The sequence below is a fragment of the Myotis davidii genome, unplaced genomic scaffold, assembly GCF_000327345.1.
Source record: "Myotis davidii unplaced genomic scaffold, ASM32734v1 scaffold509, whole genome shotgun sequence".
Taxonomy (NCBI): Eukaryota; Metazoa; Chordata; class Mammalia; order Chiroptera; family Vespertilionidae; genus Myotis; species Myotis davidii.
Genome location: NW_006382996.1, coordinates 790815 through 795627, shown reverse-complemented (window position 1 = coordinate 795627; position 4813 = coordinate 790815). Strand labels below are relative to the sequence as shown.

Here is a 4813-nt window from a genome sequence, read left to right as displayed (position 1 = left end):
ACACTGTGTCAGTGTTGTAGCCAATTCTCTTAATGTAGGTGCTGACTTCTTTAACAATTCCCTCGTATCTTTTCTGGCTGTAGGGTGGCTCAGTGGAATCCATTTTGTGAACACCAGCAATCAGCTGTTTCACACCCAGTGTGGGCCAGCAGGGCTCCAGCATGTTGTCACCATTCCAACCAGAAATCGGCACAAATGCTACTGTGTCAAGGTTGTAGCCAATTCTCTTAATGTAGGTGCTGACTTCTTTAACAATTCCCTCGTATCTTTTCTGGCTGTAGGGTGGCTCAGTGGAATCCATTTTGTGAACACCAGCAATCAGCTGTTTCACACCCAGTGTGTAGGCCAGAAGGAGATACCTGTCTTCTTGGAGATGCCTGCTCCAAATTCACCAGCACCAGCAGCCACAATCGGGACAGCACAGGCAGCCTGAGATGTGCCTGTAATCATGTGTGTGTTTTTTAAGTCTCTGTGCCCTGGGGCATCAATGATGGTCATAATACTTGCTGGTCTTGAATTTCCACAGGGAAATATCAACACCTCACTCACATTCAGCTTTCAGTTTATCCAAGGCCCAGGCATACTTGAAGGAGCCCTTCCCCATCTGAGCAGCCTCCTTCTCATATTTCTTGATGGTTCTTTTGTCAATCCCATCACATGTGTACATCAGAGGGCCAGTAGTGGTAGACTTGCCGGAATCTACATGTCCAATGATGATGATGTTGATGTGAATCTTTTCCTTTCCCATCTTGGGTTTGAGTTAATGATTGTTTTCATGTCACCTGTGTTCTGGCGGCAAACCCGTTGAGACAAAAGATCCATTTATTTTTAAAGAGAGTGGAAGGGAGGGGGAGAGACAGAGAGAGAAACATCGATGTGAGAGAGACACATCAATTGGTTGCCTCCTGCCTGTGCCCCTACCAGGGCCAAGGATTGAGTCTGCAACCTAGGTATGTGCCCTTGGCCAGAATCGAACCTGGAACCCTTTAGTCCATGGGCGGACACTCTATCCACTGAGCAAAAACAGCTAGGGCTTGTTTGTTTTTGTTATTGTTGTTAATCCTCACCCAAGGATATTTTTTTCCAATGATTTTTCAGAGAAAGTAGAAGGAAGGGAGGGAGGGAGAGAGGAAAAGAGTAAGAGAGAGCAACATCGATGTGAGAGAGACACCTCCTGTAGGTGCCCCATTCGAACCTGCAACCCAGGTACCCTCAACCGAGAATCGAACCTAAGACCCTTCGGTGGGTGCTCGAGCCAATGTTCTAATCACTGAACACACCAGCCAGAGTGAGGGAGAGAAATGTTTTAAAACTATTCTCTGTGAGGAATTCCTTCCACCGAAGAGGCCCTCTGTGTGGCCTTTAAAAATTGAGTTAGGTGTATGTGCTTGGCTGAGGAGCCAATGGGGCGAAGCTACCATCTGTGGGATTATGACCAAACGCCTCTAAGTCAGAATCCCGCTCAGGCGGAACGATAAGGCAGAGCCGTGGGAGCCTCTGTTGGCCTCGGATAGCCGGTCCCCCGCCGTCCCTGCTGGTGGGCCGGCGCACCCTCGCGGCATGGTGTTCCACCGCGTCGGGTCTGGGGTCTGGTGCGGAGAGCCCTTCGTCCTGGGAAACGGGGTGCGGCCGGAAAGGGGGCCGCCTCCCCACGCCCTTCACGCAATGCACGTTCGTGGGGAACCTGGCGCTAAACCATTCGTAGACAACCTGCTTCTGGGTCGGGCTTTCGTATGTAGCAGAGCAGCTCCCTCGCTGCGATCTATTGAAAGTCAGCCCTCAACACAAGGGTTTGTTAAAAATTATTTTTAAAAAAGTAAAAAAAAAAAAAAATTGACTTAAGCCCTGCCCTCAGTGGTTGAGTGTCAACCCATGAACCAGGAGGTCACAGTTCGATTCCCAGTCAGGGCACATGCCCAGGTTTCAGGCTCGATCCCTGGTAGGGGAGATGCAGGAGGCAGCCGATCAATGATTCTCTCATTGATGTTTTTATCTCTCCCCTCCTCTCTCTAAAATAAATAAAAACATAAGCAAGCAAAAACTGAGCTAGCCCTGGCCAGGTGGCTCAGTTGGTTGGAGTGTCAACATGTGCACCAAAAGGTTGCAGGTTTGATCCCGGTTGGGGCCAATATAAGAGGCAACAAATTGATGTTTCTCTCTCACTCCCATCCTCTCTTTAAAATAAAAGCATATCCTTGGGTAAGGATTAATATATACACATACACATACACATACCCATACCCATACACATATGTAGGGTGTCCCAAAAAATGTACACACACTTTAACAGCCGATAGCTCAATTTGTAAATGAAATGTATTTTAAGCCATCAACCTATGAACCAGTAGGTCACAGTTCGACTCCCGGTCAGGGCACATGCTCAGGCTCCATCCCCAGTCCGGGGTGAGCCAAAGGCAACCAATCAGTGACTCATCATTGATGTTTCTCTCTCTCTCCCCGTCTCCCTTCCTCTCTGAAATCAATAAAAAACAAAAAAAGAAATGTATTTTAATAAACACTGCCTTTATTCAAAATGTGTGTATACATTTTGGGGGGACACCCTACAAATAAAAATTGAGCTAATGTGCCTTGGAGACATCGCACAGCCTGGATCCATTTCAAAGCAGTTAAACCTCAGAGTAAGGCCCCAAGAACCCCTTGGAATAACTGTTGATACTAAATCTGTAAGAGTTTTGGGAAGGCAGCGTGGCTGCAGGTGTGTGTGCGGGGTGCAGTGGGGTGGTTCCTTCCAGTCTCCTCTTCCAGTGAACTCTCTCTCTCTCTTTTTTTAAAAATATTTTATTGATTTTGTACAGAGAGGAAGGGAGAGGGATAGAGAGTTAGAAACATTATGAGAGAGAAACATCCATCAGCTGCCTCCTGCACACCCCCTATTGGGGATGTGCCGGCAACCAAGGTACATGCCCTTGACCTGAATCGAACCTGGGACCCCTAAGTCCACAGGTCAACGCTCTATCCACTGAGCCAAACCGGTTACGGCTCAATTCTTTCTCTTAAACCCTAAGCGTCTCCGCCAGACCTACAACCAGGGCGCAGCTCTTCCAAGGCTAGTGGTCTAACTCCCTGAACCCATCGACTCGGCCCCTTTCCACTGACTGTCCAGGGAGCTGACAGCAGCGCCGCGTTTGCTCGCTTTCCCCGTAACGTTTTTAGAGCCCAAACAGCCCACTTGGGCTCCCTCCGTTTGCTCTTTCTATCTATCCTAGGCCGGTCCTTGTTTCAATGTCTCCAGCTTTAATAAACATGGGGGGCGGGGGGGGGGGGCCCAGCTCGTGTGCTCAGTGGGTGAGCATCGTCCCGTACACCTAGAGGCCAGTTTGATTGTCAGGGCACATGCCTGGCTGCCGGCTGGATCCCTGCAGGAGGCAGCTGGTTGATGTTCTTTCTCATGGATGTTTCTGTCTCCCTTTCCCTTCCTCTCTCTCTGAAAAATCAATTAAGACTTAAAAAAAAAAAGTTTGGGGAAGGCAAATGTCTCAATTTGCTCGTGCTCACGCCGCGCTGAGGGATAATGTCCGTCCAAGAAACGGGGAATTTGCTACTGAGGGTCCCGCTCCCTGGGAAGGCCGGCACACAGACGGAGTTTTGGACGGACGCCTTCGGAACCTCAGCTACTCGGCCTGTCATTTTTCTCCCCCACATCGGGAAAGGACAGGAAATGCCGGCGAGTTTCGGGGGCAAGAGGGTCAGAGGCGGTGGAGGAGTTCACAGGAGCTCGGAGGAGGAGGGGGTGACCCGGCTCTGGTGGGAATACCCAGCAGGCTCCCTGATGATAGTTTCTTAAGTTATAGGGAAGCATGGAAGTTCTGTTTCAGAACCGGCGTTCTCCAGTTTTGTTCAAAGAAGGCTTCGAAGACAAGGGGTTACTTCTTAACCACATCGAACAGGGCCGGGTCCTGACGACGTTTGTCCCCACCGGCGTGCCGTCCTCTTGTTTTTGCCCAGATCTGCGTCACCCGTCCGCTCGCGGAGTCAGCGGGCCCTCGCTCCTTCGGATTGGCTAAGGTGGGCTCCGAGCCCTTCGTGATTGGCCACTGCGACTGAGTGACCCGCCTCCTTCCCGTCGTAGGTTCGGTTGAGCCTGAGGCGCGGGGGAGAATTGGGGAAATTGGAATTTCCCGCGGAGCTGACGGCGCTGGCTCTCCCCCTACTCCTTTTAATTCCACGCGCTCCAAAATATCCGCCATGGAGAAATCTTGGTAATGACCCAATCCCCGCAAGCATCCCAGCAACACATCTGACCCCTGCCCTGTCCCCTCTCTTCCCCGCTGCCGGGGGAGAATTCTGGGTAGTTGATGTCTCTGGTTCCCCCAGGGAATTCTGGGTAGCTAGCCCTTTCCATCACGCTACCCCACCCCCGCCCCCATTGTGGGAACTGGCCCTTATTTCCCCCTAGAGAATCCTGGGTAATATCACAGAGGGCTCTGGGAAACTGACTTCTCCTGTTCTCCCCCTGCCCTCCACTCCCTGCCCTGGCTCTGGGGACCCAGCCCCGCAGCCCCCTATACCTGATTCCTACCCTGCAGTTGCTGCTCCTTCCAGTGATGGTTCAGGGGTGAACCAGGCAAGTGAGCAGGCCTGAAGGGAAGTGGAAAGGAAGTCAGGATTGGGTTAGGTCGTAAGGGGGAGCGGGAGAGTGGGGGAGAGGAGTACAGAGGACCTAGGTGAGCAGAGGGAGACGGTTACCACCTCTGCCCAGCTGCCCATCTGCTTCCTTCCTGCTCTATCCGCTGCCTACCTCCTCTAGAGAGCACATAACACACTACTATAAGTACCCGAGCCCCCTTGACTT

The 4813-nt window shown here is 51.3% G+C and overlaps 1 protein-coding gene and 1 pseudogene across 1 annotated transcript in view; one reads left to right on the top strand and one right to left on the bottom strand.

The window, feature by feature from the left end:
- LOC102751310 overlaps positions 1 to 821 on the bottom strand; it is a 6946-nt pseudogene extending 6125 nt beyond the window's left edge.
- PAN2 (PAN2 poly(A) specific ribonuclease subunit) overlaps positions 1 to 4813 on the top strand; it is a 24356-nt gene that overhangs the window by 5399 nt on the left and 14144 nt on the right. The window lies entirely within an intron of this gene.